General features: G+C 37.3%; 1 protein-coding gene and 1 long non-coding RNA gene across 3 annotated transcripts in view; one reads left to right on the top strand and one right to left on the bottom strand.

Moving 5' to 3' along the window:
• Nucleotides 1-25,383, bottom strand: part of LOC141351010 (guanine nucleotide-binding protein G(q) subunit alpha) — a 68,830-nt gene that overhangs the window by 40,024 nt on the left and 3,423 nt on the right. The gene's annotated exons all lie outside the window — the stretch shown is intronic.
• On the top strand, nt 16,554-19,964 carry LOC141351011 (uncharacterized). Of its 2 annotated transcripts, XR_012359157.1 has the most exons (4): nt 16,554-16,898; nt 17,614-17,653; nt 17,780-17,927; nt 18,643-19,964. It is a non-coding gene; the product is annotated as an uncharacterized lncRNA (long non-coding RNA). The 2 variants fall into 2 exon arrangements; XR_012359156.1 differs by having other exon boundaries at nt 16,561-17,653.

Raw genomic sequence — 25,383 nt, forward strand, 5'->3', positions numbered from 1 at the left:
TATACTTTTATTTATGTTAACTAGGGCTGCATAACAACTAATCGTTTGCATAAAAAAGTTTTAGTTTACATCATGTATGTGTGTGTATTGTGTATAATAATTATGTATATATAAATATACACACATTATAAATACATAATTATTATTATACACAACTAACACACACATATGAGGTAAACAAAACCTTTTATTCTGCAAACGATTAGTTGCAGTTAGTTAATATGGAGCCCTAATGTTAACATTTACCTCATTGATTTTTGTTACATTACTGAGAATATCTTTGCCTCAAATCAGTAGGATGCAAATTATTTTTTCATTTTTGAGCGCTCGCTTCATTTTTTCTCCAGCTGAATGTGTTTTACGCATGCGCCGCACACACGTGCATGATCTTGCTTATTCGACAATTGTTACGTTTTATCGATTTAACATCCCTACCCCAAAGTAAACGATAATGTGAGTTATTGTTTCCAACGTAAATCTCTTTTATAAATACATAATTATTATACACAACTCACACACATATATGAGGTAAACAAAACCTTTTATTCTGCAAACGATTAGTTGCAGTTAGTTAATATGCAGCCCTAATGTTAACATTTACCTCATTGATTTTTGTTACATTACTGAGAATATTCTTTGCCTCGAATCAGTAAGACAGCAAATTATTTTCTCAAAAAGGCAAAATGCGTATCTGCCATTGTTACACAAATCCGCCTGTTCTTTGGCTATGACCATGAAGTGCATCATAGAAAGAAAGAATGTCTGAAGGTAAATATTTGCAGGGTTTGGTATGAAAAACGTGTATGCATTCAAGGTTTAAGGCTACAATAATATTGGTCTCTGTAGCAACAATGTCCCTCTCCTTTGTTTGTTTTATTAAGAGACCAATAAATATAAATGTATTTACCATTTCAGCTGTATTATTATACTGTACTCTACTGTAAGTACTGTGTTTCGCCAGTTCATAAAGGATGCTTTAAAAACAACTCCAGAATGCTCCAGTATAAGGTGAACTTGGAACAACTTTTACCTCAATATATTCAATGATATTGTGTTTAAATAAAGTCAACATCATCCTTTCGTTAGATGACAGTCCCTGGCATGCGAATTGTAATAGAACGTTGCTATGTAATATATGTAAGGATTCTCGGTAGCTGTGCTTTATTGGGAATAAACAACAGCTATTGACCAATCAGCACCGAGACTTTAGCTATCCTTTTGATAAACACACTCATTCATAAAGCAGAGCTAATAGATGTTCCTGGAAACCCAGCCGATTTAAAGGAACAACATCATTTTAAAGATGATTATAATTTTAATTCTCGTGACCCTGTCACAAGATCACAGCAGCCGTCCAACATTCACTCCACCGCCCATTGTTATATCTGTCTTTAACTGTCTCGCTCTATTTAGTGTAAGTGAACAGACGTTCATCCTCTATCCTCTTAAATCACTCTGAATGCTCCTCCGAAGAGCCGGTCCTCCTTTATGTCCAGCATGAGGGACAATCATAACTCAAAAATTTCTCTATTTTATTTTTTGAAATGAACTAGAAATAAGGAGGCAGCTATTACAGTCTCCATTCGGTACAGTGCAGGCCTGCGGTCACACTTCCGATTCAGTTTTCTTATAAAAGTAAACATAGGAGGTGGCGACGGGACAGCAGGTTTGGCGGAGGTGAACTACAAAAGAAGATGGTCTTAAGGGGAAAGAGAAGTATAGCAGTTAAGGAGACAAAATGATTTTAAATATATGTAAATAAAATTTTACTTTATAAGTAGACCCACACTGCATTTGTGCATTTTTCTTTAAATAACTATTTAAAGCTGTAACCTCGAACTTCTTTGGAATCCATAAAACAACAGTTGTTCAGCAAGTACATAAAAAGCAGTGTTCGAAGCTCTTAATTAACCCGACTGTATTCGGCAAGCTTAACAATGATGCGTATTTTGAGCTGTCGGGCACGATTTTGCAGGTAACTGTAAAAAAAGTTAAATGCTCTCTCGTTTCTAAGTCGCTTTAAATAAAAACTTCTGCTAAATGAATAAAAATAATTTTTGGTCAGTAAAAAATAAGTATGTATATTGGCATGCAAATAGAGATGGCGATATAGAGGCAACATTAACTCTTTCCACGACATTGACGAGATAACTTGTCAATTAAGAGAAAACGCTTCCCTGCCAATGACGAGCATTTCCGGCTTTCCGCAATAACGCTATTATCCACCAAAAGTCCTTCACAAATATTGAATTATCGCAGCTTTTTGCTCAAAACCTACCCATATTTGAGAGGTGATAAAAAGAGAAGGTAGGATGAAACGGGTTTTTTTTGTTTAAAAGCAGGGGGTCTGATTTCAATTTATGTATTGTTTGTTTATATATTTAAAGAAGAACATTTTCTGGAAGGCATTAAACTTTGGTGAAAATCATGAAAAATGCTGGCGCTGGCTGGCAACTTTTTTTAAAAACGCTGGCGGGGAAAGAGTTAACGAAGAATTGTCAATGCTCTCTCATGCCAATTCGTACATATTTCGGCTATTTGTATGAGGTGGTTAAATCATATTAATTTGTACGTGCATACAACTTTTGTAAGTTTTGCCTGTGGGTTAGCGACAGGGTTAGGGTTTCGTTATTGTTTTTTTTATATAATAATCATAAGTTTTTTCATGATTAACTTCGTATAAATTCATACAATTTAGCAAACTCATAAAATAAAGTACGAATTCTCATGAGATCAGGTATTGCCGCTCTAATTCTTTATTAATTTGTTTAAAGTGCACCTATTTCATTGCTTAAAAAGAATGTTATTGTGTGTATTTAGTATAATACAATGTGTCGCGTTGTTTATGGTTAAAAAAACACATTATTTTCCACATACCGTGCATTTTTGTATCTCCAGATTTCACTCTCTTTCTGAAACGCACTGATTTTGTACAAAACTCATCGATTTGAAAAGTTCTGTGTCCCTGATTGGCCAGCTAATTTGTAAATTGTGATTGGCCTGAATACCTCTGACGTCCGCGGGAAATGTGACTCTTCTTACCATGTTTGAAAGATTCGCTTACAATGCAATGCTAACAGGAGCTAACTTACAGGATGAGTCCAAAGTGGGAGGAATTAAGATAATGTCGATCTACATCACCAATCCCAGGAAGTAAACTGTTACCTACAATCCATGTGTTTGTTGTAGTCCAAGAAAGGAGATTTACGTTGGAGACGATAACTTGCGCCATTGTTTACTTTGGGGTTTGTATCTTTTTGAAAATATGGTTAACATGCACTAATACACACTCACACATCAAAGGAAATGTAAAATCGTGAATCCGACCATAGGTGCCCTTTAAACTTACAACAGTAACAGTCAATTATTTCATTGTTTCACTTTCCAGCAAATATGCCCCTTACAATATTTTGTTTTGGCATTTATATTTCAGTATGCACTGTGCGCATCTACAATAGTCACATCGCAGACAAAAGAAAACTATTTTGTATGCCTTTGCCAATGTTACACTTACACTGAAAAACGATAATGTCCTCTCAAAACAGAGTTGTTTTAAGTCATTTGGTGAAGTCACCCAGTATTTGTTATATGGCAATAAATGCTGCAGAATATCAAAATATCTCAATGCCAGTTCCCCCAAATATCCGCAGGCCTATCTCATAAGTATGACAATGTTGGTTCAGTCACCGTTTTAGATCCAGTAAACCAGGGAAAAGCCTTTACTGGAACGTGGAAATGGGCTGACAGCATCCCAGGACGCATGGCAGTCACTTGCCAATTTTCATGCCCAATAATTATTCCAAGAACACTGGAAATAGGAGAGAGGTTCGAGATGTAGGGTAAGGCAGTACCTCGGGCTACAGGCCAGCACGAGTTGCCCGTGTAACACCAGAGACGCAGGTAACATGCAAGAAAAGTTACTCTAATCTAGGCTACAAACGTCCCTTAAGTCCTGCAGGAGTCTCATACAGAGACCGGCCCGAGACCATGTGGCTATGTAGTGATGGGAAAGAGGACAGCGCACAACCACATGGGCTATGAGAGCCGAAAAACTATGTTGTTGCCATGGCGACAAGTTCGCCCGCAAACCCCCATGTCTATCCCCAGCATACGCAAAATACAAGAGCACTTGTGTCAAACTGAGTCAAACACAGATTCTGCGAAAATAAGAAAAAAGGGGAAAAACGGATGTAGGGAGAGAAGTTGCAGTACTGGGAGCGCACAGGGGTCAACAAAACAAATTCAGCTTCGTTTTAATGAAGTATTTCCTGTATTCAATAGAATCACAGCACCTGACAACACACTGACTATTCCCACAAGCCTGTTTCCTCCTCCAGATGTTATAATATGGACCGAATCACTGCAGACTGCCTGGTTATATGGCGAAGGGGAAGTGACAGGGCTGATCCTCGAAAGCATGCAAATTTTACAGATAGTCTGTTTACAGGCAGCTGTAACCACAGTAAACTGTTTGAGGTCAGTGTATCAATACAGCAGTGCAACCGCTGAATTTGCATGAGTTGAAGAGATTACCTGCTGAGATTTACATGACTCACACAGGAAGTGCTCTGTTACGCTTCACTATGTTGACTGCAATATTTACCATCAAAGGACACGTTCTTCCTGATTCCATTTTTCAAACTTTAGTTAGTGTGTAATGTTGCTGTTAGGGCATAAATAATACTTGCAAAATGATAAAGCTCCAAGTTCATTGCCAGGCGATATATTTTCTTTAACAGAATTCCCCTCCCTACTGAAAAATCCAGCTAAAACCAGCATAAGCTGGTAGCTGGTTTTAGCTGGTTGTAGCTGGTTTAAGGTGGTTTATGCTGGTCCTCCCAGCCTGACAAAGCTGGTCATGCTGGTGGGCCAGCTGGTATTCCAGAATGACCAGCTAAGTCCAGCTAGACCAGCTTAAAATGTGACCAAAACACAGCTAGACCAGCTTGCTACACCAGCAAAACCAGCTTCCTACACCAGCAAAACCAGCTAAAACCAAGCTGGGGACCAGCTAAAACCAGCTCACCAGCTTATGCTGGTCTTAGCTGGATTTTTCAGTAGGGCTTTCAAAGCCTACAGCGAACGGCTAGTTTGAGCTCTCCACTTCCTGATTGTAAGACGTCAATAAAAGAGTTTTTGACTAAACTCCGCCCACAAGAATACGTCAGTCGCCAGCTTTGGCTCAAACATAGATATGTATAAAGGCTAGATGTGTTACGGCGGGGTCTCTAATGTCATCACCTGGCGGCCATCTTACCTCAGACAGCTCGCTCACTCGTAGCATTGTGTTTAATGGTGCAGGTACTTTTAAATGACCATAACTTGCTTAATTTTCTACAGATTTTCAAACAGTTTGGTTTCTTAACGTGGCTATAATTCTGGATGCTTTAAGATGATTCATGAAAATTATTTATTAAGTATGCTGTGTCATAGGTACATCTCTGATGTTTAACACAAACCAAACCGTTTGAAAATCTGTCAAAAACTGAGCAAGTTATGGCAGGGCTCGAAAGTACATGCAACCTAATTTTTTAATTGTGCGAAAAAATCTGAGATTGCACCAGTGGGCCCAGCCGAAAAAAGTCTCCGCAACTCGAAAGTCTTCTTCTTGTTCAACAACAGATGTACATTAGACACACACATACACTGTTGTCTAAACCAATTAGATAGTGAAGGGCGGACACCTCCCTCCCTCATTATGGGCGTTTCACACGGTATGCGGCAACTGCAAGTGTTTAGTTCTTTTGAGACGTGCGGAAAGCGATGAAACGGCCTTAACTATGAGCCACGATTGTGGACAAATGTGAAGCGAATGCCGCAAAAGAGAGAGCCAAAATGCACGAAAGAGTCAGAGTCTGTGTGCGCATGTGCGAGAGAAAGAGAGAGAGAAAATTCGCGAGAGAAAGAAAGAGAAAATGCGCGAAAGAGAGAGAGGGCCATGAAACACTGAAACACCTTTACCTATTACCACTATATTGACTAATATCTCATTAACACTGAAATCTTATTTTGTGTTTCCAGCAATGGCAAAGCCTGCACACAACATTAAAATTGAAAGACAATGAAAGATGGGAACAAAGTATTTTTAGGAAATAGGGAAAAAAGGGGAAAAAGAATCACAGCATGAAATAATGAAATTAAGCATGTTGTGGTGTTAAATGCAATTCAGTCAGAAATTTGGGTGCACCTAACTTTTGTGCTGGTGCACCTAAGAAAAAAAGTTAGGCACACCAGTGCAACAAGTTAGTGCAGCTGCAGAGCCCTGTATGGTCATTTAAAACTACATGCTCCATTAAGCGCAATGCTACAAGTGAGCGAGCGCCCTGTGGTAAGATGACATCTAGCCTTTATTATACATATCTATGGGCTCAAACGGCTCTGCTAAGCTGCTGTCGAATCACAACACACTAAACAAACTGCACAATCAGAACTCGTTACGTATTTCTGATGGAGGGACATCATAGGACAAGGAAGACATCAGCAAAAAAATACCACTTTTTTTTACACGTGAAACATGAACAAATATTATATTGTGCACTGTAAACACAATCAAAGCTTCAAAAACACAGAAAGAATGGGACCTTTAAGTCAAATAACACCAACTCTACTGTACTTTCTTGAAATATCTAAAGTGCATTAAACTGTATAGCTGCTAAAATAGACAAATATTCTGGTACCTATATTAGGTTTAGGTAACCTCTGTAGATAATAGCAAAATATCATCTGCAAACTAGGGTTGTGCCGATAGACGATAATATTGAGTATCAACGATCGTCAGACATATGGCCGATAGCGGGCTTTCATGGCGATAGTTATTATAATCATAGCTTTACAAAACATTCACATTGCGTGATTTTTGTTCGGACCTGAATGCGTGGCATGGAGACCCTCTAGCACCTGAACTTGTAATGCGCATGACTCACACATGAGCTTGTAAAATGCGCAACTCTGTCATTGCCTTGCATTAGAGAGGTTGTTAGATACGCAGGGGTTTAAAAACAGTGTTTTCCACTAGTGCTGCACAATTAATCGCAATCGCGATGTCAGCCTGTGCGATTATATGACAGCAAAATGTTGCAATTATATTAAATAAATAAATGTGTGGACTTGTTAACACAAACTTTTTGATAACAGTTTGATGATTTTCCTTGCTGTTTAAAAAAGAAAAACGAACAAAAAAGGCAGTGCATGTGTGGCATGCACGTGTGTGGTGTGCATCGTCACTTGTTTGTGCGCAGCGCGGAAATACCAGAGCAAAGATGGATGCAGAGGAGGTTGACAGTGATCTGGTAGCTAAAAAAAATTATTTTTGGATTGGTATTTTGGATTTAGGATTACTGACACTGAGCAGTTGCTACATCACGTGGCAATACGAAAACATTTCTAGTTTTACAAATACACATTTTAGCATTATCACTAAACTGTGTGTGGATTTTCCTTAAAACCCATCAAGTTGACTCATGATACTAGAGCCCGACCGATATGCATTTTTTGGGGCCGATGCCGATACAGATATTAGAGAGTAAAAAGAGACCGATAACGATATATCGGCCGATATTCATTATGTGCATATTATAGTACAGTACACATATACTACAGTATATTATACTACTACAGTACTGTACTACATAGAATACACTATATAAATTAACAGAATATACTATATATAAATACTTTTTGCAATGATCACTCTATGATCACACCACAAATGTGGTGATCAAACACTTAAAATGACGTGACAAAGATATGTAATATAGGCAGGTGTGTTTTACAAGTTAACAATAAACTTTATCCAAAATGATTCTGATATAAGTGCACAAAACAGTAAATTTGACTTATTATAAATAACTTTAAAACACAAACAAAACAAAATACATATAACTTAAACCATTGTCAGTTTTAACGAGAATAATGTTATATTGGGCTTATTTTAAAAAATGGAAACTTATAAAGTCATTGTTATATTGGGCTTAGCTTTAGAGTAAGTTATAGACTTCATAAATTAATTAAAAACTTACCGTTAAGACGACAATGCTTGAATTACTGACAACATACTGATGTAGGCTAATGTTTAATGTACTGCACAACTTTTTTATAACACGAACCCACAGTGTTCTGCCGGGACTTTAAACTTTTATAAAACTAAAGCGTCTGCTCTCCGCCTCTTATTTAAGAAAGGGTGTAAAGTTGCGCGAGCTTAATCAATTGCTTTGAAATGAGCATGTAACAGCACAAGCAGCTGTACTCCCACAGACTGCGCATCAGTTTAAGCGCGTCCTTTCTCCGCCTCGCGTCATTTCTTCCGCTTGCGTTTGAAACAACTCGCAAGTGGACAAAAAAGACTGATTAAAACCACCAAATGTAAACAGGAATGTGTCTCTCTCGTCCACTTATAATCCAATCGACCAAAGCGCGTCTTAATACCAGGTGTAAAATGTATTGAAGAAACCGCGTGACTGCCGCGCCCGCCACCTGAACTGAGAGACTGACTGAAGTGAAGGGGGTGGGGGATTGGCTGATGTCACTACAGTGAGTGACCTGAGTCGCCATTAGCAACCAATAGGGCGCGCTCTGCTGGACAAACAAGTACTTACATCTTTCAAAAGCATTTAATGTGTTCTGTAAGGAACGTTCATATCTGCTTCATATCTGCGGCTTATACGCCGATACAGATATATCTGCGACATGCTCATATCGGCCGATAAAATCGGCAAAACGATAAATCGGTCGGGCTCTACATGATACCATGTATTATAATCGCACATCGCAATATTAGCACGAATAACCGCAATGGGAAAAATTACCCAAATCGTGCAGCGCTATTTTCCACACACTGGCACACAGGAGGAGCACCTGGGCTTAAAGACATAAAGTCTAAAATCACAAATATTACTTTAGCTGTGTTTTCACAAGCACGGTCACATATTCAAAACATCTAAATCAGCATAATACTGTTCTTGAGGGCAGAAATTCAGAGACACCCTGCTTAACGCATTAGTGCATAGCCATGTTTCTTCATCACATTGTCATGTACGATCCCATAAATCAATTCTAAAAACAAAGCACCCAGAAGGCAAAAAATTGCTGGTCAAACTTGCGTAAAACTAACGTAACCCCCTCATTTATTCAAGCACAGCTGTTCTTATGTCAGCCGGATAACGTGCTCGCACAAATATCTTCTCTGCTCTTAAAAAGGTTGTTAAAGACTTCAGTGCTCCTATAAAGTTCTCATTTTGAAGCCGTCTGTCATCTTTCAGAGCTATGCAGATCATCACACTGGTTGCCTTGTTTTGTAGTTAACGCTGCCTTCTGAAAGGAATGTAAAGCTAATGAATGGCAAGCCCAGCATGTTTTTTTGGCACTGCCGTTGAGTGAAGGAGGGAAATGTTGGGATGCTTCATGCCTCGGCATTACTACAGGAAAACAGGAAATGCTGGAGGGTTCGAGTCAATAACAATGAAGTTATTATTTTTTAAGCCATGTTGCCATGTAAATAGCAACAAACCAACACTTATTTTGAAGTCCCCCTGTGGTCGATAATTTTATCCCTTCAAAATATTTTTTGTGAACAAAATATCCCCCATGCTTTAAAATAGCTTATTAAATAGCTCGTTGGAATGCTTAATTCTGATTGGCCAGTCGTGACATTTGCAGGTTTGTTATTTCCAGATAATAATGGCTCAAAACTGATAACTCATGGTAACCCGGATGCTGCAAATCATTTTGTCAGGTACAGTTCAATATTACACAACATTAAATATAAACATGTCTTTTAATAACATATATGACATTGTATTTACAAATGATTAAACCAAATAGTGTGTTCGTGACATCTGAACATCTTATCTTAAAACCGAAAATAAACTTGTTTTCCTCGCAAAAGGGCTTGCATTCTTTAAAAATGAGCAAGTAAAATATTTCAAATCAATATTTAATGCTCCTTACTAGGGATTTTTTTGTGCGGGTACTGATTTTTCTTTTATCAGCCCTAGCCGATCACCGATACAGGCTGCCGATTTTCTTGAGCCAATACTGCTTTTGCTCACTCAATTTACATAATAAAAATGACACAATGGCAACCGGCAGAACCCGCTTAATCTCCTTATCCATTTACATGTGTGTGTATGTATATATATATATATATATATATATATATATATATATATATATATGTATATGTATATGTATATGTATATGTATATGTATATGTATATATATATATATATATATGTATATGTATATTTATATATATATATATATATATATATATATATATATATATATATATATATATATATATATATATATATATATATATATATATATATATATATATATATATATATGTATATATTAGGGCTGTCAATAGATTAAAATATTTAATCGCAGTTAATCGCATGATTTCATGAGTTAACTCGCGATTAATCGCAAATTAATCACACATTTTTATCTGTTCTAAATTTACCTAAATGTAACACTTTTTAAGATTTTAATGCTCTAATCAGCATGGATTTGGATAATATATATGCTATATGCACATGTATGTCTACAACAGCCTGTTTACATTTTCAACAGAACCATCAGCCATAGTTTTATAAATGTTTTTGCCTTTAGAAGACCTTGTTCTTTCTCCATTTCTGTTTGCTGCTGCATCATTTGTGACCTGTGCTGGCAAATTGAGTTGGGATGAGCAAATTTTCAAAAATGTGTCATTTATATTTTAACATTCTCTATTAAAAAACTTCAAAACAATTGGACCAATTGTTGGAATCTGACAAAGCATGACAGAACTATACCTGTTAATGCAGAGCAAAAACAATATCAATATATCAATTTTGACATTGAGACAGACCACTTTAAGACTGTAGGATAATGCAAGGGTTTAATATAAATGACACAACAGATACTTTTCCTGAACAGTTAACCAAACATTCACTTCAGATATAACAGATTATAGGTCATACCTGCGTGAATTCTTGTCAAAACAGATATTTTTAAACCTGTAATTTTGTGTTAGATGTCTATATATATCGAGCCCAGTCTCCTGAAGATGCGTATAAATAGCACGAAGTGTCACGCACTCGCGCATTTGTGTGCATGCGCTTCAGACGTCTGTGTCAGACATCGCTTTTGAGCCTTGTCACTCTTAATAACTCTTTTAACATCAATGAGATCCCGAACTTTATCTCTCTTAATAATTATTTTAACATCAAGAAAGTCCTGCGGTCTATTTTCTATAATTTCTGAATGCTTTTAAAACGAAACTAAAAAGTGAAAGAAGACGCATCTTTGCTCTATATGGATTTGGGACGGTACACCTGCAGATAAACGTGCAGATAAAGAAAACTGCACGTGCAGAAAACGTGCATTTTAGATGTTTAATTACCATTTAGAGCATTGGATTCGCTAGACGAGAGCTTAATGTTCTTATTTTTATGAAAAGCTCCGACTCATCTAGACAGCGCCAGTCACTTGCTGCGTCTCAATTCATCCAGCTGTGGGTCAAACAGAAGTTGCGTGTTGCCTTAATCGCGCGTTAATAAAATTAGTGCCGTTAAAATGAATTTGCGTTAACGCGTTATTAACGCGTTTATTTTGACAGCCCTAGTATATATATATATATATATATATATATATATATATATATATATATATATATATCTCCCATGGGTTTATCCCTCCTAGGACTTTTTTTTATTTCCACGGCTAAAAAGTCCGGGGGGTTTTTCTCCTAGGGGGTTTTTCAACCCGGGGAGGCAGCCTTCTTGGGCTTAATTTAGCACCCTCTTCTATACGTTACATTAGTAATACGCTCGCTTATAATGTTGATTCATAGCCGCAGCAAATTTAGCTGCTTATTATATCATGTATTATGTTGTGCTATCTGTCGATTTTCTGTGCTTTTCACTGGTCCTATTAATGTAAAGCTGCTTTGAAACAATTACCAATTGTGAAAAGCGCTGTATAAATAAAATTTAATTGAATTGAACAATAATGGAAAAAAATCTTTGTCCAGCTATGATCAGCTGTTAGGCCGAGCTTTCGATGTTGTCATGGAAAGGTTGGTTGTTTTTAGTCACATGACGTGCAATCGCTTGCGGCTGCCAGCAGTCTGTCTGTAAATAATGGCAGAAAAAAAATCAGCAAAGAGCAGCCACGTATCGGCCGATACACAAAACTCGCAAAATCGGCCAGATATTATGATAAATAGTAAATAGCTGTGTAATAAGCAAGATAATGTATAGGCAGCAATAACCCCCTTCAGTATGATACACTGTCAGGCTTATTTCTGCGATAACAACCGTCTGCCTATACATTATCCCATTATACCAACTATACCCATGCCTTATTTAGTACATGTTGATTTTGAATATGCAAATTAGCCCCCACTACTAAGTATTTATTTAGTATTATTTAGTAAAGTAAAGTTTAGGTGGGTAAGAATATATTGTACAAGGTTTATTTACAAAATAATTTATCAGAATGCTAATGCGTTTTATATATCGTTCTCTATAGACGGTTTTTTCGGACGCACGTGCGATGATGCGATTACGCGTCTGGTCAGAACTTTACTTCCGGTTGCTGTTTATTTAATGGTCTGACTAGTTGCTAAACTGAACTCTTGAAAAAAAAACATGGCAAAAATAATTTATAAGGTTTTATAAATAAACTATTAAAAAGTCCCAGCCTTCACGTTGACTGGTTACAAGTTTGTGATGTGGGAAACAGGGGAACATTCAAATTGAATTTTATCTTAAAGCATATTAAAAGCAACATTCATATAAACAACAATAAAACCTTAAGTTTTCACCACGTAGGAAAGGAGGTGACAGTATGACGGTAGTCTTTATGTTTAAACAAGTATTGATGGCTCAGTATCAGCGCACTAACATCCAGCGCTAGGGATCAGCATACAAAACACAGCAACAGATGGTAACCAAGTATTTTTTTTAAGTTCGAAGAGCATTGAGCGAGTGTTTAATACAGAATTAAATTATATAAAGTTGAACCTTTGTTTAAAAAACGACTGGGATGCGAGCGTCTGTTAAGAGCATTGGGAGTAGGTGTTGGCGAGCTAGAAATCGAATGCTTGCTAACACAGAGATGGCAATACGCCCGCGGTCGCAGCTATCTACTAAAAGTGTGCACTAAAAGCCCTTTCTGTCATCTGTTCTTCCCTTTAACAGGCTGTTTTTTCTACGGCCTACTTTGTGAGGAAATTGATCTGTTAAATGTGTCAAGGATAAGAAAAAGAAAAAGTGAAAAAGCGTTCGTGTGCTGCGCGGTCGACAAGGCCATTCGAGGTTTAAGGTGTATAATTAGACACACGGTTACCGCACTGAATGATTTTTTCGCCCACCCTACTTCTGTCCATCATGTACTGTGACTGAACCCGAACAGGAAAAAACTATAAAGTGTTCACGTAGCTAAGTTGGTTAAGCACCGCATTAGCAAAACAGAGGCTGTGGGTTTGATTTGGAGGGGAAAAGCATACTGATGTGCGATAAATGTATAGCTTGAACGCTGGATAAAATTGTGTAGATGTTAAAATAAGGTGATTAAGGGAGAAAAGGCAGCAATCATTTGCAGTGTGTAATTCATCCCTAACGTTGCAGGAGAATGGCGGCTAAATATTGTTGTAGAGGCAGCAGAGGACAGAATTTATCCAACCACCTTGAAGAATTTCATTAAGAAAGACATGGATGTTTGAGAAAGTGTGAGAGAAACATATAGAGACGAATATCTAACATCTCATGGCACAAACCCAAACAGTTCACAAAATTTCCTCAAGCATCAAAGCAGTATGATGGCACACAGCCCACGTTGCTCGTCCTTCGCACCTAAAGCTCCTTTGAGACCACCTGGCCCGGTTTGGCTCTGGCCACTGTGTGTGTCTTATCCACGATGTTTGAAAAACGGTTTGGAGAAGGAGACGGGCCGACTACCAAAACACACTTATAGCCAATCAAATCAAATCAAATGCCGGTTTGCGTATGTGTGGGGCGGGTCTATCAACAGAAGGTCCAGATTCTATTGGGGTAGGGGCGTGTTTGTTTAGGTGATTTCAAATATCAACATTGGCTTTCAAACATCATGGACTCCGCCTTTAACAGCAAAAGAGCGCTCACGATTCAATATTTGATTGACAAGACAGCTGACTCGGTGGTTGCTTAGCAATATGAAAAGCCGCGCTGCACTGCTCTTTTTTAAAAAAGGCAGTGCGTCGCGCCTTGCGTTTGCAAGCATTTAAAGCGCTTTTGGTGTGACTGAGCCCTTAGAATTCTCTGCTGATTTTGGACATACAGATATGCTTTATACATCATTTAAAACATTAAAGTGTCTCGTTTTTTGTGTCCACTCCCAATAAAAACAAAATAAAAACATCACATCTAAACCGTGGTTTACTCGCGCCTGTAACTAAAAGTTCTCTCCAGTCACGAATGTTTTCTCTCCAGACGCGAACTCCTATGTGCTCTTTAGACAGTGTGACCCGATCGACGGCCAAACGCACACAAAAACACACAATGCCTCATATTTGACGCGTTTTGTGGTATTCTTATAAAAGATGATTGCAAACATCACATCTAAATACTTATTTACTCGCACCTGTAACTAAAAGTTCTCTCCAGACGTGTTTGTGCTTCGTCAGACAGTGTGACGCGATCGACGGCCAAACGCACACACAAACACATGATGCCTCATATTTGGCGTGTTTTGTGGTATTCTTGTGGTATTTTGTGGTATTCTTATAAAAGACGATTGCAAACAGGGTATATTTCTGTACAGTTAGTTTATTTAACGCAGGATCATGCATTGAAAAGCATTTATTTTTTGTTGCTTTCACAAACAAACACGTGACGGAATAATGTTGTCTTCTTACAGTACATTCCTGCCTAAAGGCTCATTATGCATCTCATTATGCAAGTCTTTTGTTTCCTCAGCTGTCAATCACAGATTATTCAAGAGCTTCCCACCATCCTTGCATATTGCTTTCCTGACAAAAAAGTTCTCTCCAGACGTGTTTGTGCTTCGTCAGACAGTGTGACGCGATCGACGGCCAAACGCACACACAAACACATGATGCCTCATATTTGGCGTGTTTTGTGGTATTCTTGTGGTATTTTGTGGTATTCTTATAAAAGACGATTGCAAACAGGGTATATTTCTGTACAGTTAGTTTATTTAACGCAGGATCATGCATTGAAAAGCATTTATTTTTTGTTGCTTTCACAAACAAACACGTGACGGAATAATGTTGTCTTCTTACAGTACATTCCTGCCTAAAGGCTCATTATGCATCTCATTATGCAAGTCTTTTGTTTCCTCAGCTGTCAATCACAGATTATTCAAGAGCTTCCCACCATCCTTGCATATTGCTTTCCTAACAAAAAAGTGACTTTGAAATTGTAAATCAATATATTGTTTATGTGAATGAGTAGACAGAATGATTTCCGCATAATTTTAAAGAAAAAACTCTAGAATCTAGACTACAAGATCCTGTTTTGAAAAGTCTTGGGAAAACATGTTTAGAAAGAGTTTTGTGGACTTATTTCAGTCACTTAAAAATGTTGCTTTTTCAAAAACCATGCATAAACATTTTTCTCTCAAAAATACAAACATGTACATACATGTTAATCATATAATATAGTAGCCCAGTTTGTGCTGAACACAGTGTTATGAGACTTTTGCCATTATTATGTTTTTAAGCAACTGAAAAAAGCGGAAATGTCAGTGCAGGTAAAAATTTCTCCAGGGCCCTAAAAACTCCTTAGACCCCAGAGGGTTAAAATGCAAGCAAAAACCACACGAGCATGCCGTTGAGAACGCAAGTGCAGCGTAAATGTGAATCTTCAGAAATTAGTAGAGATTAAGTAAAAAATCAGCTCACTGACTGTCAGCATTGTCCAAAGCATGATCCACTTCTCTTAAAGCAGAGCAGGGGCCAGTTTTGTGATAAATTCTGTCTATCAGCTCTCCCAACATGGACAGAAGTGACAGGAAGGCACCCTCCAGCTCCAGACAGAGCTGTCACAACGGAGACATGGTCAAGTCTACATTGCCTTATTTGATCATGACGGATGTCTGAGGTTAGCAGCGCGTTCATATCTCCATTATGCTCAGCATTTGCACAGAAGCCCAGTGTTCCAGTGCAGAGACCTTATGTACGGTCTAAGAGTTTCGTCACCTGCTTATGTAGAGGTCCGAAGTTCAAATCCTCTTGTTTGCATTGCCTATGGAAACCACCGTAAAGCCTTATGTGGGAAAAGAGCAGGAAAAGGGAATTATGGGACTGAACTCTGACAAGTCTTAATGTTGCTCATTAAGTAGTAAGGTCTGGATTGGGACTGATCAGAGTGCACTGCTAAAAAGCTGCTTCCAGGAGATATTTGTGAAAAATTAAATACCACAATTGAAAGTTAAAGTGGCTTTAGAAGCCAAGCCCTTCTTGAAGCACATTAAGTTTCTTCTTCTTCCTTTATTTCTTTACGCTATTCCAGTATCTACGGCTATATTCATGCACTGAAAAAAATGGACTTAGTGGGTCTTTGAATTTAAATAAAATAAACATGTATATGCAACACAAAATATTTATATTCCTTGTGTAAACATAATTTAATTGATTGGGATTAAAATGTTTTGTTTGAATGTAAAATGAACACATTATTCTCACATTGATTAAAATTTATTGAATTGAATACTTAAAGCAATAAAATTGGGTTTGGACACAAAACGGCACCTCCTGAGCAGCAGGTGGCAGTATAGCTCATTGAGAAGGACGTGATTGCCATAAAAGAAGAATAAAGATCGTTTTTTTGGGCGCCAAAATGAAGACTAAGCACAGCAGTCACTGCCAGTCAGTCAGAAGAACTCTCTCAGACGGACACCACGTTATTAAAGTAAGTTATATTATTTATTTATGTTCGCTTCATACGTGATATATCTTCACTAGATAGACTATTTTTTTGTTTACAATATGTAGCCATTGCAATGACTTGTTGTAAATATTAGTTTGGAGGAGGTAGGTGGAGTAAGTCAGTCAAGCTCATAAAGAAAAACACATCGTTTTAAAAACGTCAGCTGTTTAATGTTATTTCACGTTTGGTAGTTTTATCTGAGTTGAAAACTGTCAGCTTTGAGTTGACTTTTGAGGCACTTTTTACTCAGCGTTTTATTTGTCCTGACAGGTTTCCATAGAACAACTAACCAAAAGTTATTCTGTCCAGAGTAACGTTATACATGTAATTTACCAGATGATATCAATTGACTACATTAATAATGACATTGCGTTTGAAACAAACTGTCTGCTTAATCAGATGAACAGACCCGCGTCAGTTATTCGTGACTTCGCTACGCCACGAGCAACACTTGATTCTATTAGAAAAAGCTCTTTTTTTAAATGTCTCGCGTCTGGTATATTAACTGAAAAAAAAATCGCTTTGAAGTGCCACACCTTAAAGCTGACGTTTTCAGAAGAGAACCTTGTTGTTTTAAGATCTCATTTTGTCCAACATTGCGTCCTATAATACTTATTTCATTATTGCTCTGTGTATGTGTGGTCTTAATCATTTGAGGTTATGTGTTGATTTCACCTCTGAATATTTTCTCTTATAGGTGCCTCATCCTGGCAGGCACTACACACTCAAAAGCATTGGTAAGTAATTCCTATCACTGTTTTACTGCTGTTAGGAGCTAAATCTTATTTTTGTAACTAATATACATGTATTATTCTTTGACTCGCAGTACTCAAATATACAATGGTTGGTTAATTTGTTTTCAGATAAATGCTGAATTTGAGAGAATCACTACTGTCTTATGTTCCTGCGTGTCACCTGGACCTCCAATCCAAAAACCTGATGAAACACTTCTATCAGAAAGGAGGACATCTAGCAAAAAGACTTCAAACAATTAATGATCAAATGACAGAAGTAAGTAATATAGATTCATAGACATAAAATGTGTAAACCTTGTTGGAAGTACAGAACATTTAGTATGTTTTAGTTACATCTTTTGGCACACGGGTCATTAAAACACCTGGGAAGATTTAAAGGGGTAGTTCACCCAAAAATAAAAATTCTCCTCACTTACTCCCTATCATGTTTTTACAAACCTTTATAAATGTCTTTGTTCTGATGAACACTAAGGAAGATATTTTGAGGAATGTTTGTACCCACACCAATCATAAGCCCCATTCACTTCCATAGTGGGGAAAAATAATACTATTGAAGTGAATGGGGCTCATGAACAGTTTGGTTGCAAACATTTCTCAAAATAAATATCTTCCTTCATGTTCATCAGAACAAAGACATTTATACAGGTTTGTAACAACATGAGAGTGAGAAAATGAGAGAATTCACTTTTGCTGTGATTGTCAGGTATGGTAGCACACACTTGAAATGTGGCCTCTTCATTTAACTCATCCCAGTGTAGTAAACACACACACACACAGAGCAGTGGACAGTGCAGCTGCCTTGCTTTGTAACCCATGTATTTGTAACCAATTGTAACATGCTGTGGCAATGCACATGGGACTGTATACTTACATTTATATTTGTTTGCATTGTACTAATTTCCAATGACACTTTTATTGTAACAGTAACCTTTTTTTCTGTTTCTTTAACTACATTTGTTTGTTTTGTACAGGGCATGGATGAAGTCAGCATCAGTGAGGTCATTTGAAGACACCAGTGTTGGGATTTGTGCTCTCAAACAACATGCTTCTTGTGATGAAGAGGATCTTTGTATAGTCCTGGAAGCCATGAAGGTGTTGCAACATCGAGCCATGTTGTTTGAGCTGATGTATGCCTTAAACCTGAGCTATCCTGATCTCCGCTTTATTTTTGAGGAAATCCAAAAGATTTTAATGGAACTGCATTGAGAGTAACTTTAACGAACAGTTTCTTTCAGTGAAAGTATCAGAAAGACTGTGCTGCTCATTTTTGACTTTGTTTATCTGTTTTAAGTGTTTTCTCTTATTAATACATTAACCGTTTGCTGCTCAGAGTCGATTTTGGAAATGGTTGTTGTATTTTGTTTTTGTGGAATCTATGATTAACAGTTTATACAAATGCTGTAGCTCTGACTTTCTGAAGGATTGATATTTTCCAGTTTGTAAATCCATTTTAAAAATAATAGTACATACTGTTTTGCATGTCTCTTTGGAATGCAGTGTTTGTGCTTTAGCACTTCTAAATCTACTGTGATAGGAACTATTTTAAACATTTGGGTCAGTTTCACAGATGGGGCTTTTCCTAGTCCCAGACTTTTGCAATGCCATATATCAGTGCCATTGTTTTGTCTAAAGATGTACTCCATTGTTGTTTTTGTAAGGTAGGTTTGTTTGTAAACATTTTTGTAAAAATATCCTAATATAACTAGGGCCTAGTCATGGATTAATCTACAACCTGTTTGGGAAATTGCCCCTTTATGTATGTACTGCATGTGCTGATTGTTATAATAGTCATTGACTGTTATTGAATTAATGTGTAATGATTTAAATGAATTGATGATCTGAAAGCAGTGGTTTGCCTCAATATCACTAAACATTTGTACAAAACTCTTCGCTTTTTATGCCAATGCAAATGTATTTTGTATTTAAAAAGAAATAAATAACATTTGGATAATTATGGGTGATTATTCTGGTGCCAGAGACATAATGAAATTGCTTTAGAGTTACATAATCCCATAATATAAGCATTAAAAAAGCATGTTGGAATAACAGATGAAAATCTAGTCCCCTTACATAATTAAATTACTTAAACATTACAAAATAAATGTGTTATGGTAAAGAGAAATATCACTTTGAGTCAACATATTTGTATTAGACTACTTAAAATAATTAAAATGTTTTGGTCTGACACATAAAAATTATTTGAGGAAAATTATTTTGGTTTTAAACAATCGGATCATGTGGGACCGATGTACACATTAAAATTACGTAAATTGAAAGGATTTTTTTTTTCAGTGTGGGGAGAACGAGTTAATCCATACACAAGTTTTATTCAGACAAGCTGATCCATACACAGGTTGGGGGAGAGACAATTTGGCATCCCCAATCTGCCTAACTTGCATGTTTTTGGCCTGTGGGAGGAAACCAGAGTACCCGGAGTAAACCCACGCTGACACAGGGAGAACATACAAACTTCACACAGAAAGGCCACCTGCCCTAGCCGGGGCTCAAACCGCGGCATATTATGTTTCATCTTATTACGAATAAAAGCCAAAAACAAAGCACTCCAAAATAACTACAGCAATATAACAATGTTCACATATTGTGAACAATACACTCACATACTAAAATCGCCAGACTGTTTTTATAAGCAGTTTAAATTAAATTTGCTTGTTCAGAATTAGCTGAACGTAAGACTGGCCAACGCATACGCAAGGGTCCATGTACGCACCGCCGGATTTTTGTAACCGTGTGTACTTTGTTTGCGTAGTTTGTGTATGTGCGAAAAAGGAAAATTTAGTATGTAGCCCAGGAAATGTGTAGAACGTCTGTGTACACGTATGAGTCAAATAAACTATGCTTTGCAAGTGCGTTCAATCGTGCACATGCATTTACGTATAAAAACAAACTATACTCCAAGCTTAAGAAATACCATTTACAGTTCAGAATGCTCTGATCAGATTAGATTCCCATTCCAAACAGAGGATATTTCATGTGTTAAGAAAAATATTAAATACTAAATAAGTGAGAGGTGTTGCAATCTGTGTAGACCGACTAGTTTATAACATTACATTTCAAAGCATATTACGGAGCAGTCTGCTCTTGAATCGATCTTGTATTACTTTAATGTCATACGCCAATCGGTCTGCACTGGCAAAAGAAAAAAAATCCAAATGTAAAAGCAACAGTTCTATTAATATATCTTACATAATATCCACTTCATTTGAACAATCCATTATAGCATTAAACACACATGCCAATGTATGCAACAAAAAATTGAAAGCATCTCTGTGGACCCTGAATTTCAATTACCATGTCGCCAGGAGAACATCTCTTCACTGGGTAGCATTCATGAGATTAACATTTGTTAAAGACACTGGGATCCCCTCACCGGATCGAAAGACGCAGCAAATTTTGTGAATAGTTTTTGATTACACCACCAGAAAAACTCATGAAATTTTATAAATGAGCAATCGTGATTGGAAGAGGTGTCACACTACTGTAGGGGCAGTCATTCTGGTCCTTAAAGGGGACAATTCACATGATTCAATTCATAAATAAACAATTCAGAAATAAAACGTTAGTGTCCCCAGAGTACATATGTTACGTTTTAGCTCAAAATATCCCACAGATAATTTATTATAACATGGTAAAATTGCCACTTTGTAGGTGTGAGAAAAAATGTGCCATTTTTTAGTGTGTCCTTTAAAATGCAAATTAGTTGATGAAATGCAAACACTGATCACCATAATGGTGGTTTGTTAAAATTGAAAAAACTCAATTGTGCTGTCAATTTTTTCTCTCTCTCTCTCCCTTTCTCCCCTTTTTTACATAACAATGGAAGTTTAAAGTGGATCAAAAAGTTTATCAAAGTTGTCCTAAGACAAGAACGTGTATTGTTAAAAATCTTAAAAACAACTTTTATGAATGGTTTAAAATGACTGTATATGAAATGAAAGCACAGCTACCAAACATAGGGCTGACCAAAATTCACATCTCTGTACTTTTGGGATGGTTGTCGATATGATAATTTCTACAAAGTGGAATAAATTTTAACATGCAAGTCAAAGCCTCATGGGAAATGTCACAATCCTCTTTATGAAAACAAAAATAAATGTCAAAAGCAGGGGTTTCCTCCTTGTTTGAAAATAAACAGCTGCACAACATGAGAGTTGGTTGGAAATCTTACGTCTGACCTCAGTCTTCATATCTGCCAGAGCTTCTGAAGCAAAGAAGGGTCGTATCAAACCATACCGATATAGACAATATTGTCTCATCCTTTATATCGCTGGGGAAAATATTGATATTACCAAAACTTGATATACCCCCAACCCTAATCAAACATTAATCCCCGGTTTCACAGACAAGGCTTAAAACTAGTCCTAGACTAAAACACATGTTTAAGCTGTCTCGACTGAAAACAACTTGCACTGACAGATCTCAAAATATGCAAGTGCCATTGATTTGTCTCAAGATACATACCAGTAATGTTTCTTCTAAGGCATGTTTATAAAAGATACTTAAAGATCTTAATTTAGTCCTGGCTTTAGCTAAGCCTTGTCTGTGAAACCAGGCCAATACGCCTGAATTTATGAAACAAAACTTTTTTGTTTGTTTTCTAAGGCTTGCCCAGCCTTACTAACAACTACAATTTAAAGTAAACTATGTAAGCTTTTACAATTTCAACCAGAACACAACAATATCAACACTGGAAGCAAATGTGTTCACAAAGCCTAAAAAAGTGTTAATCCACACTAGCCAAGACTTATCCAGCGTTAGGCTGACAGGTTTAACCTATTTAGGATTGGCCATTAATAGGATGACCAAGCACCTACAACAAGCTTACTTTTTGTACTTCCTTTAAAGGCAGAGTAATAGTTGGAATAATACAGGCAAAAACTTAACATTGTACTTATTAATTCTCTTACATAAGTAAAGCTCAAACTTTTGTATTTTCAGAGAGGGCAAAAGTCGAATCATTCAATGTTACTTTGAGCCCCGGAGTATTCATATGCCTGATAAGCCCTGATAAGCTTGGGAGGAGATTCATTTAATTGAAGAGTATCATAATTGTTCATACAGGGTCACCAAAATTTCAAAACTTAGTATCTGTTGTAGTAACTGATACTTAAAGTTTAGTCAGATTATATCACTATTATGTTCATGTAACACATCAAACTTTAAGTCAAGCGACACATTCGACTCCTTTGTCGATTACGCTTGCACACGCTCAGACAAGCATCTCTTAGACTATGTTCACATTGTCCATTTAAATCCAATTTTTCTACATATCCGACTTAATTGACTGACTATCCACACTGAGTATCACAACTATTTAGATACAATTTGTCTGTCCTGTGGTGCTTTTCCGTTTATTCGGAATAGCCGGATTGGTTTCTATAGCAATGATGTTGCATGGAGGTGTTTGAAATAAGTGTGTTCGAGTTCATGCAGTGCTGCGCAGACTAATTGGCGTGTGACATAAAAATACAGCGAGTGCTTCCTGCGCAGTGCCACATCGATTCAAAAACGTTGTCTTACAATATGACAATGTGTAGAATAAAAGGTTTTCATTTCTTTATGCCGTCTCCACTCACACAGACAATAACACAACTATTTGGTTGACGCAACAACCTCTGACGTGCTAATGTTTTACGTGGAGTGAGAACGTGAAACGAGAAAAAAGCAAGGCTTATGCCAATTTCCAGAATTATGATTTGAAAAAGAATTTAAAAAGAAGCTTAAAATGGATTCGTAAAAATCCGATTTCGTGTGGGTTTTTTTGCCATTCACCCTTGATTTGTGAACAAGATAATAGAAATAAAATGAAGAAATCTCATTAAAAGGTTTTTATAAATTATAAAAGTGAATATTGTTCTGGAATAAAGTGTCATTGCAAATCATTTTACCATCCCTGCTCATGGTAATTCGTAACTATGATACAAAGTGTCTAATTAAGAATTCGTACAATCTTCTTGTACTTTTTAGCACAATCTGCTTTCGCCTCAATGACGTTAGGTTTAGGGTTGGGGCTTCATCCTTGCTTTTCCGAATGATATAGACGGTTTCATTGGAAGCACGTGATACACGTCTGGATCCGAACCTTACTTCGGGTTTCGTTTTTTTAATGCTCTGACTAGTTGCTAAACGGATCTCTTGAACAAATGCCTCGTCGAAAATAACAAATGTTTTGGTTTCCTAGGTAATCTATGTGTTGTTTTTTTTGCTTGTTATATAAATAAACTACGTTTAAAGAACTTTGTTGTTATTTATTCTTAGCGGAGTTTACCGGAAGCTACGTGCAGCCGCTTGTTTATGTTTGTTACTGCTGAAACGGTCTATACCATTCGTAATCTTTATAGCAGTGTGGTTATGGACTTAACAGGGTTCCCACACCTTAGTTAACCTCAAATTCAAGGACCTTTCAAGAACATTCCAGGTGCAATACCCTCCAATTCAAGGACTAAATGTGGAGAAAGGTTACATTATGTTACCTTTTAAGATACATTGTTACAGTTCCCTTTTGAGGGAACTCATGCTGCATCACTGCGGTGACACTTTGGGGATGCCTCCAGGGGTAAGTGCATCTGAGGCTATGTCCACACGAAGCCGGTGCATTCCCTATCCGATCATTTTTTTCCTTGCTCTAAAAAAATAATCCGTAAACACGAAACCACTGAAACCGGTGTAGTATATATGCCGGACCAGTATGGGGCGCTGTACTTCTGCCACAGATATACACTATACACGGAGAAGAAGACTTTGAGCATGCGCATAACCAACGTATGGTGTTGTCCATTGTCGCTTGTTGGTCACCACAATTGCATAGAAGCAATAGATTTTGCTGTAATAAAGCTAGTAGGCTTTAGTAGCTTCTGTAGCACGAACACAATCACTTAATCCGCCGTTATTGTTGTTGCTGTTACGTGTAACGCTTCCGACACGTGATGTGATGACGTTTTCGCTTCACAAAATATACGGATTGGCTGTACAGACGAAACCGCAAGGGTGTCGGTTTCAGATTTTTCCACTTTAGGACCTGGTTTCAAAAAATAGCGGATTCAGTCTCCCAAAACGCCGGATCCGTGTGGATGAAACGCCAATACGATACCAAATTTATACGTATGCAGTGATACGCGTCTCCGTGTGGACAGCCCCTGAATATGTCTAATTTAACCAATGGTGAGGCTTAACGACAAAGACAGGGTGTCGCGGGAACCAGGAAGTATATCGCAATCTGAAATATTGCCAAAGATGGGGTTACAGGGATGCAGGAAGTATGGCAAGTGTACATACATACGTTACATACGTAACCCAAGACGTTCCCCACATTCACAAACTTTCAAGGAGTTCAAGAACCCGTGGGAACCTTCACTTAATAATCCCTGTAGCTAAAACACCTGGAATAAACAGATGCTTGAAATGTTAAATGAGTAATATTTAAATTGGGTGATTTCCTTTTGAAATCATCCCATATACATCACTTAAATATTCCATTATCCAACTTCCGTTGTAAATGTTTCATCAACCGGTCCACATTTCAGCACAAATGACTGAAACTCACACTTCTGTTCATCTCTCCCAATCTGTCCTTCCCCTCAGCTCTGTGTTTCTACTTTATGATCCATTTTATAATGAACAGTTCATTTTGCGGTTTCAGGCGGAAAAACTGTCCTGACTAATAGGAAATGAATGAAGCTGTCCGTGTCAGATAT

Source organism: Misgurnus anguillicaudatus, chromosome 2 (assembly GCF_027580225.2).
Source record: "Misgurnus anguillicaudatus chromosome 2, ASM2758022v2, whole genome shotgun sequence".
Lineage (NCBI taxonomy): Eukaryota > Metazoa > Chordata > Actinopteri > Cypriniformes > Cobitidae > Misgurnus > Misgurnus anguillicaudatus.